This window comes from Rattus norvegicus, chromosome 2 (assembly GCF_021556685.1).
Source record: "Rattus norvegicus strain SHRSP/BbbUtx chromosome 2, alternate assembly SHRSP_T2T, whole genome shotgun sequence".
Classification (NCBI taxonomy): domain Eukaryota; kingdom Metazoa; phylum Chordata; class Mammalia; order Rodentia; family Muridae; genus Rattus; species Rattus norvegicus.
Window position 1 is genome coordinate 199,993,862 of NC_141535.1, and position 9,723 is coordinate 200,003,584.

Here is a 9,723-nt window from a genome sequence, read left to right on the forward strand (position 1 = left end):
GCTCATCAAACACATATACACTTGCTCACACAAATAGAAATAAATATTAAAAAATTCAACTTTCTTTGAAGGTCTAGTACTTAAAAATTCTAAATGCTCTTAACATTTGTTTTTGGCATCATGTTTTAAGGTATATGAATCCATTTATATTGCCAAAGTGGACGCTGAGCTTTGATATTTACCAGAGAGTTGCTGGTTAACTACTCTTAACCTTTTATTATCTTTTTGAAAGTATCAGCTCGGGGTTGGGGATTTAGCTCAGTGGTAGAGCGCTTGCCTAGCAAGCACAAGGCCCTGGGTTCGGTCCCCAGCTCCAAAAAAAAAAAAAAAAAAAAAAAGTATCAGCTTTCCCCCATCCAATACCAAAATAATTCCATTTTCCTTTGTTACCCAGATTCCTCAGACTCTGCTATGTTATACCTGGCAATACAACCTCTCTTCATAGTTACGTCAATCCCATTTACTAGCAGTGAATGGAACAATTTCATTATTGCCTTTATCGGAGCCCACGTATCCCCAGTGATGAGTTGACATAGCCAGGAGACGGGTGGGGGATCAACCTCCAATGCTCTCTTTAGCATCTGCCTTCTCTGGCCACACCTGTCCTGCTCTTGGCCTAGTTCGGGCTTTTTCCTCAGTTTAACTCTGCAGCTTCACTCTCAAACCATCTCTAACAGCTCTAGCCACGCCCCTTGCCAGCATTGATCTGGTTTGTTATCTTATCAATATCAGTGTCACCTGAGGCATGAAACCTGAGATGGAGATTAGTTCTCAGGGCAAATATCCATAAAAAGCAGAGCTGGAACAGCAGAACAGGTAGTCTATCTCTCCTACAGTCAGAACGTGTCTTGGCCGACACACGAGCAGTGCTCAAGCTGAAACCTTTCAGGTCCTTACACGTTTAGATAAAAGGATGTAGAAAAAAAGGCTTTAGGGTTCAGGTAGTTGTTACTAGTTGAGGCCACGGTTCTCGCACTGAGCAGGTATCACACCTGACCTTCAGAAGCACCTCAAAGGAATCTAGGTCTCCTCGCCAGCACTTGGATTGAGCTACCTTGGGGACAGTGAACTTGCCTTTTTAATAATTTCTCAAATGATACTGATACTGATATCCAGAGGTTGCCCCCTTCAAGAATCACTTCCATGGTCATTTCTAGAAGGGTCCACCAGCTGACATCTTTCTGGAAAAATAGGTTCATTTATCTTGCTGGGTGTCTGGAGAGCATTTCATCAAATCTGCCACCAGCAGAAGGTCAGAGTGAATAGCAGATACAACCCCACAGACATCACTTAAGTTCTTTTCACCTCACAAAGGCGTTTGGTGTCTCTGAGCTCACTTCTGAAATGGGCGTAATAAAACCCAGTTTGGGGGATTTTATGTGCAAAAGTTACCACTCCTTATTAATTCCTAACTACTCCAATCACTTAGTAAAGATAATGTGAGAAGCCATTGTTTTTGACATCTTGTTACTACATGAAAGCTTGACAAATCTGTCATCCTGGAGTCTTCTGGGCTGTTTATTCACATTTAAGACCACTACTAATGTCTTGAGAATTATCTAATCAACCTCTATCTGTGAACTGGCCCTCCTGGCACCATTTTTTCTGTTCATGTTATTTTGTGTAGGCATCCCCATTGATTTTCCTAAGACAGCTTATCACGACCCTCCTCATACTTAGTAACCTTCAATGACTCTCTATTGTTTTGGGATACAGGGCACACAAGCATGTCTCTGCCTGCTTTAAAGAACCAGCTCTCCTTTCTCTCCTTGAATAACTATCTGCACTGTTTGTCTGTTTACAGCTTCTTTCCAAATTGCTTTTAGTTTTTGCCTTATAGACTGCCTTTCTCTTCATCACACCTCACTCAAAGTCATCCTTCAGGTCTAGTTGAACTGAAAACATTTCTTTTAACTCACCATCCTTGTGTGCATGCCAAGCCTATGAACTCCTGGGCATATCTCTTCCTCTTGATGTTACTATGTTGCCTCCACCTTTATTTTTCTCCTCCTTGCTTTACCTGCCCACAGGGTTGGATTGATCTAGAAACCAATCCTAGGTAAGAACAACTCATAGAGCTCCTCACGTCCCACTATTGGCAATGTCCATAACATATGAAAATCACTCAGGAGATGGCAGTGAATTCCCTTGGAGTTGGAGAGAAATAAATATGAGAAAAAAATAGAACATGCAAGAAGCTATTTATAAGTGAAAAGTAAGTAATTCAGGCAGTGTCAATATTGCTTACCTACCAAACACACAAATGTTTTAAAAACTTTAACCTTTTCTAATATTCGTTTTTACATTAATGTTGTTTATAGAGATATTATTAGCATACATTTAATTTCTTATAATTTAAAATGGAAATGAAAATCACAAATAACAGTTTAAGGACTACAACAGTCTTTCTTTCTTTCTTTCTTTCTTTCTTTCTTTCTTTCTTTCTTTCTTTCTTTACATCTTATTGTAGTTCTAAGGATTCAACCCAAGGCATGGACCACACAAAGGCTGTACCACCAAATTCTATCACCAGACTATATGTCATGGCTAATTTACCTTTTAAGTATTAACATGTTTTATAAAATGGTATATTTAGAAAAGTATCAAAAATGATATATAGTTAAACCTATTACTAATTTTTAAAATGAAGAAGTATTTATTTAGGAATACATTATAGGAAAAAAAAAGGCGGAAACCAAAGTCTGATTTTTTTTTAGCCACAGGATTCACACACATCACCTACAACAATGAGGGGGAAAATATCTTTAAAGTAATATGTGGAAAATAAGCATGTGTTATCATTTTAGTTAAGATATCACTATAGGGAATTAGAGGTTGGTATGTTGTCATTGTAATCTGGTATAGTAATATAATATGTGTTTTGACTCACAGAAGGTCCTTACTCAGCCTAGATTCTTTATTAAAAATATTTGCCATTTGGTTTTCTGTCTTTTGAGCCACATGGAACTTCCTATCAATTGTTAAAAGTCTTTTTAACAGCAACTCAGAGGCTAGGCTAGGTTCAAAGATGGAAAGTTTGGGCACAGCTTGGGAAACATAGCCAGCTACCCCAAGACATTTTCTACCATAGTATTCTAGTATATGAGGTTTTGAAAATGACAGAAAACATTCAGTTGAATTTTCACTAATTTTTCCTGTGTTTTTGGTTGTTCGTCAACCAAAAGAAGGATGGCTGCTTCTTTGAGTAGTGGAGGACAGCAGTGATGATGGTAGCCATGGGATACCTGTCCATCGCCCATCCTCACCTGCTGACAAGAGGGAGTGGCAGCGATTTCCACTGCTGCATCTCTCCCTGGGTTTTCCTGGTGCTTCTCTGACCCATGAGGTGGGTTGAAGCCTAGCTCCTGGAAGACGCTTCTGACTCCTATAGGATGTTCATCCAGTTAATCAAAGGCAATGAGAAATTAAGTAGAAACTCAAGGGTTCTTTAGAAAGTCAGTTGTGTTGGATTGTGTCTTGCTGGGGTAATCACATGAGGGCGCGTTTTCTTAAAATGGATACAGGTCAAAGGCTAAGACAGACTCGTGAAGGAATGATTTACTGAAGCAGACATAGGAGAAAGAATGTTCTGCTAGAGCAAGCACGTGAAGGAACACATGATGAAAGATTCTTCACTAAGTACATGCATGTATTGGTTGGCTTTACATTTCGTAGTTGAGCTCCTTTTGTTGGGACCCCACAGAGAAAATGCACCACACATCTGGGGGTTATGCTGTGACCTTTTGTTGCTTCAGTGGACTCAGCAGAGTGAAACAGACTCATGTGCTTAGGCAAGACCCGTTGAGGACATGTAATGTCGAAGGGAGTTTAAAAAGGACTCAAAAGACAGTGATGGAGGCTGAGTTAGGCTTGCTTATAGAACTACCTGTGCAATGCTTGTTGGTTTCACTGATCTTTGATTTGCTGAGAGCAGCACAGTTGAGAACTTCTGGTGCCTCTCTAGGTTCCTCCTGCTGACTTGTGCTAAGGCTGAGGTCTGGCTGTCTCTGCTAGGTAGTGTCACTGCTGTTGATGTGTGTTTGCTATCCAGCCTCTACTGAATGGCGGGTATCATGGTGAGTCAGTAGAACGAGTCGCCTCTGCTGACTCCTATGAACTGCTGATTTCCTGACAACACAAGATTTGCTCCAAAGAACTCTTCCAAAACAGGTCCACTTCCCTTGTATCTTTTCTTTTCCACTATAACTGGTAGGTGGTAGGCTAGAAGGGATATTAAAGTATTTAAGTACCATCATTAAAAGCAGTGTTAAAAAAATTAAAGTTTGAGAAATACTCCTGAAATCTGATTCTCATGAAGCAGATCTGCCTCACATTTGTAGATTCCAATTTATTTCATGGGTTCTAACTTCGTATACTTCTATGTTTTATAGCTGTATTTTCTATGATACTCTCTGCCTTATAAACTTAAGAATCACTCATCAGATGTGAAGAATAAAGTCTCACAGAATCTGCTTAAACTTCAACTCTCACAATTGGATGGGATCAAATTCTTAGAATCTATCTATCTCTTACATGATCTATCTACCCATTTATTTGTTTATCAGTCATATGTTAACTATCCACTATGCCTAAACCTGACTGATTCTGATATCATCAACAAAGTTGCCCATGGATGAGTTTAGATTTTAAATATGCTCTGAAATTGGGAAAGGGGAGGAGATTGCTTAGAAGACTTTGGTCATTGTGTCTTCCATGGGGATATTGCCCTAGATCCTTCATGTGTTTCTTTTTGCTTCCTGGCAGTCATGAGACACATATTCCCCTCTCCTGGTAAATGTCTTGTCATAGAATCAAAGTGATGAATCCAATCACTTGTGGATAGAAACCTTTGAAACTATTAACCAAAATAAGTATTTCCTCTTTTAAATTGTTCAAGTATTTGTCTTATCTATGAATATAGTATCTATGTATCTCTAGATGCTTTTATTTCTTCTATCAAACACTTTTAGTAGTGAAAATGGGCTAAGTTCTGAGGAACAAACTCTCAAGAATGAGTTCTTTATGTTGGTTCTAGGCTGTCAAAATAGTTTTCTGCTGTGATTAAGTTTAAGGGCATTGATGACAACGTATTTCATGTCAAAATGACACCCATCATCCATGGCATTCATGAGAAACCTAGTTATTCAATCTATGAATCAAAAGTGTTTAGAAGCCAAGGCATGTCTTGGCATCCAAAGTCTCAGAACAGGTTAGTGAAAATGTATAGCATAATAGGGTTTACTGGCTGCTTCTAACTATACCAGAGAATATAAATCAAGGAAACAAGCTTAGTGACTTAAATTCCCACCTTAAGATCTGTATAAAGGATTTGAAAACTTTATGACTATTCTGAGAGAAATTCATTTACCTGTCATTGCGGGGCCCTGACTTCCTAAAGAACAAATCCGAAGGCAAATGCTACAGACAGGTGGTAGAGATATAAGTGGATTTCTCCAACCATTTAGCATTCCCGTACTCCCAGTCTCTAAGAAGGAAAGAAACCCTGAAAGTTGACATAATTGATAAATTATGATGACTTAATATCCTCCCACAAAATAATCTTCCTGACTTTAATGAAAACAACCTCCTCTCTCCTGTTTGGTTATGTCATATTCCTTTTTGCCAAGGAATTAGTGAAGGCTTCTCTTGATGCATAGTTACCTTTCAAGGCATTGCCATGCAGCCTCCAAACTCCAGCTTGCACTCAATTCCCAGCAAGCATAAAAGAAAAGGTGTAAATTGCGACTTGCAATAGGTAGAATATTCACCAAGATGTATGACTGACCTATTTATTTTGAACAAACTTGGAGAGTGTGAAAAGTATCTTAATGATATAAGAACAGAGTGGAAAATATAAAGTTACACTAGACCTAATATATTGCCAGAGACCAACTAATGAAAGATTGCATATTTCATATAAATACAAGGGGGACTCTTCAGAAGATGTGGTGGTTTGAGAAATAGCTAACATCTCATATAAAGTGAAAGAAACAATTGTATAAGGCCACTAAGAAAGATGCATATCGTTTAGTGAAACCCTTTGGACTAGGAAAGACATGCATTTGATTTGGGTGTGTATCTCTGATTTGTGAATGACTGAAAACCTGCTCACGATCAGAGCAGGAGACCTGTGAAAGGTTCAGACTGCTGTGGCAGCTCTCTGTCGCTTAGATTATATACTAAAAAATTCAGCAGAAGTGTCAGTGGGAAATAGGGATGTCATTCAAACCCTTTCTCAGAACCCTCCCTCAGTATTTATCCTTAGGATGTTGGGATAAACAGATGTCATCTTCTATCTGCTGCTCTTTCTCATGGCAATCTCATATTTTTGTTTTTAATTTATTAATATTACTTTAAATGTATTGATAATTTAAATGTATGTAATGAAATATGATCATTTCCAACCCATTTCCATTCTCCAATACTCCCACTCTCTACGCATTCTTCTTTCTCATTTTTTCACAGTCCATTTGTTTAATCAGTATTTCCCATATGCACATGTATGTGCAGCAACCACACAAATATATGTAGTCCACCAGGCACATATCTCCTCAAAAGTACCATTTTCCATCCCCTAGAAGCTACCAACTGCCAACAACTCTTTATCAGGGGTAGATCCTCATGAGCTCCTCTTATGCTCATGCTGCACTTTTGAGTAGATTGCTCTTGGGCAGGCTTTGTGCAAATCACCACAGCTGATGTGGGCTTATGAGTGCAATGCCCAAACTTCTCTTTAAAAATTAAAACAAGATCAGATTTAAAAATAAAAGAAAAACCTTTTTGGCTCTACCGTCTATGGTAACCCTTGAATACTGACTATCGGATTACCATATAAACTGAACCTGTGAATACCCTATTATGAACAACCTGTGACCGTCATCCACCAAATATGAAGTTGAATGTATGGAACTATATTCCATTATCAAGTGAAAACACTACATCTAAGATCATATATTGAGTCACTGTAAACAAAGTAAACTATATGAGGAAATGACCAAAGTACAATTTTCCATCCTATTAGCTTCTTATTTTATCTTTAAACTTCTTGTATCTGGGGGAATTTAAATATAATAAAAGGGAAATAGATCATTTCCTCTTTCCCTTTGCACTCTCCAAATTTTATGGTGCTGCTCTCTTTCCAGTCTCCCTCCCCTTTCCAAGTACATAAATGCTCAGTCTATGCAATGTTACTTGCATGTGTATATTCAGGGCTGTGTGCTTGGTGTTGGATAACCAGTTGGAGCTTCCTTTTCTAGGGAAGACTATGTTCCCATCTGTCAGCACCCAGTCTTGCTCAGTGCATGCGTCTGTCCCCAGAGGGAGTACTGAATGCCCATCTGATAGAGAAAGAAAGATCCTGCACTGTGGCACATATGGCTCTCCAACTGCAGCATCACAGTCCCAGCAGTTGGAACTGCAACATTACCAATGGCTACTCATTCTTCCTGCATGAAAGATTAACATATGAGAGGCTATATCATTTTATGAACTGTGCTTTATAGTTTGGCAGGCTGGTCAAGGATGTTAGAGAAATATATTTGGAAGCTTGGTTGTTAGTAGAACTGGGGGGTGTGTAAGTGAATGACTTTTAAAAAGAAGCAGAAGTTGATACTTTGTGTCCTTCGTGAGTACTCAACAAAGGATGACCTCAATAGGTAATGGTTTTCATAATCACAGGATAGAAGAAACTATTCTGCTGCAGAATTAACCTACTTCTATAGCCAGGCCTGTTGTTACCCAGAGTACTCATGAGCAAATGACCCTGATAATAGAAATGTAGATACTAAGTAAACTTGGCATTGTCAACTTGTCTTCAAGGCTAATTTGGTTACACTTACTGTTTGTTACCAAGTAGCGCAAAGAACAGATACAAAGATCAATATGCACCTCTGAAACTCTTTATAGAGCACTGTTCCCACAGAAGATCATGTCCCAGTATTTACATTCAATGACTTCCACCATAATAGGGTAGCATCTATTTCTATTAAAATAATCACACACTCTAGGTACAGAATTGCCTTCATCCAATGTAAGGGAAAGCTAATAGTTATTACATGATATTCCACTAATAGATACAAGCATAAGAATTTTACGGAGACTTCTTAACTTATATAAGCATATATGTTGTGTAAGGTCATATCCATGAAGTAATACTGTGTATTGCCTGGTTATCTATCTACCTATCTATCTATCTATCTATCTATCTATCTATCTATCTATCTATCTATCTCTCTATCTATCTTTTGAACTAATCTATGTTAAATAGTTATATCTATTTAGCTATCTAGCTACCTATTATCTGTTATACTATATATGTCTGTTTCTTTTACTGAATCTTAACTGATAAGGTTTATAAAAATAAATGAGTTCAAATAAATTAACTTTCTTATTAATTCAATCCTTAAGAAAAGTGAGAAATGCTTTTGGAAGGAAGCTTTGCGTTAAGTTACTACTAAGGTCAGATTATCAGGAAGAACAGATGTTTACCCAGGAGCTACCAGCACATGTTTTCCCACAAAACAATATACATTAACTTAACAGCCCTACAACTTTATTTGTTAAAGAGTAAAGATACTGCAGTGTAACTTTAATTAGGCTGATGGTACTAACCTTAGGAAAATGTGTTCCAAGTCTTAAAAATATGTCTACTTGTTGGAACTTTAATACCTTTCATTTTATATTGAGGATTGCTTTTCTGAAGCAATTGAGGAAAAGAGCCAACAGGGTGATTGTTTAATAGAAAGAATAAAATAGAAATGAATTTTTGAGGACAATCTTTTCCCCCTATTAAATTGTATAGTAATAGGTTTTGGACTAACTGAGATTGTTTGTGTATATTGAACTTTTAGGTCTGTAAATGATATGGGTGTGGTCAATTATAATTACTTGATAAGACAGACCTTCTTAAAATCTTAATATAAAGAACGTTTTCGCCCTTCTTCGAGTGCACATGCAGGTGTGTACCCTAGAGGAGGCTGGAAGACGAGCTCATGTCATTCTCCTCAACACTGTCTCTCTCCTTTGATATAAATGCTTTCAGTGACTTTGAACTCACTAACCAGGCTAAACTGACTGGCCAAAAAGCCCCTGCTGGCTCTGTTTTCCCAGCTCTGGAATTACAAATGTACACTACCAAAACCCTTAACGTTTAGATGGTTTCTGGGGACTCAACCTCAGGTCCTTGTGCTTGCGATGAAAGCACTTACTGATGGAACAACCCCGAAGCCCTTTGTAAGAAGTTTGAATCTACATTTTATAGTGTCCGTGAATATTCAGATGCATGCAGTTTTCCTAACAAAAGTCATATGACCATTGAAACAGTACATACGAGATATTTGATGGCCTTATAACTCCTACTTCAGAATGTTCTTTGTGATAATAAATAAACAAGGCCATCTAATTTCACCTCAGCCTCACAGCCACTTTGCAGATGCAGTTATTTTAACTAAAAATTCATGAAAACAGCTTATTTTTGTCATTTCACACATTAATGTTCAATTTTCAGACACCTAGTTTTACGGGTTTCTAGGGCATTTCTGCTCAGAATAGGAGCAAAGTTGTACATGCTACATTCAGCCTCTCTCCATCAAGACGACCTTCCGATCAATCAACCGACTCTGGGATTAGCATCATGTGGTGAATTACAAATTATGTACAGAAGATAAGATGCTGGGAACTTTGGATACATCGACACTTATGATCACAATACATATCCCTCTTCTT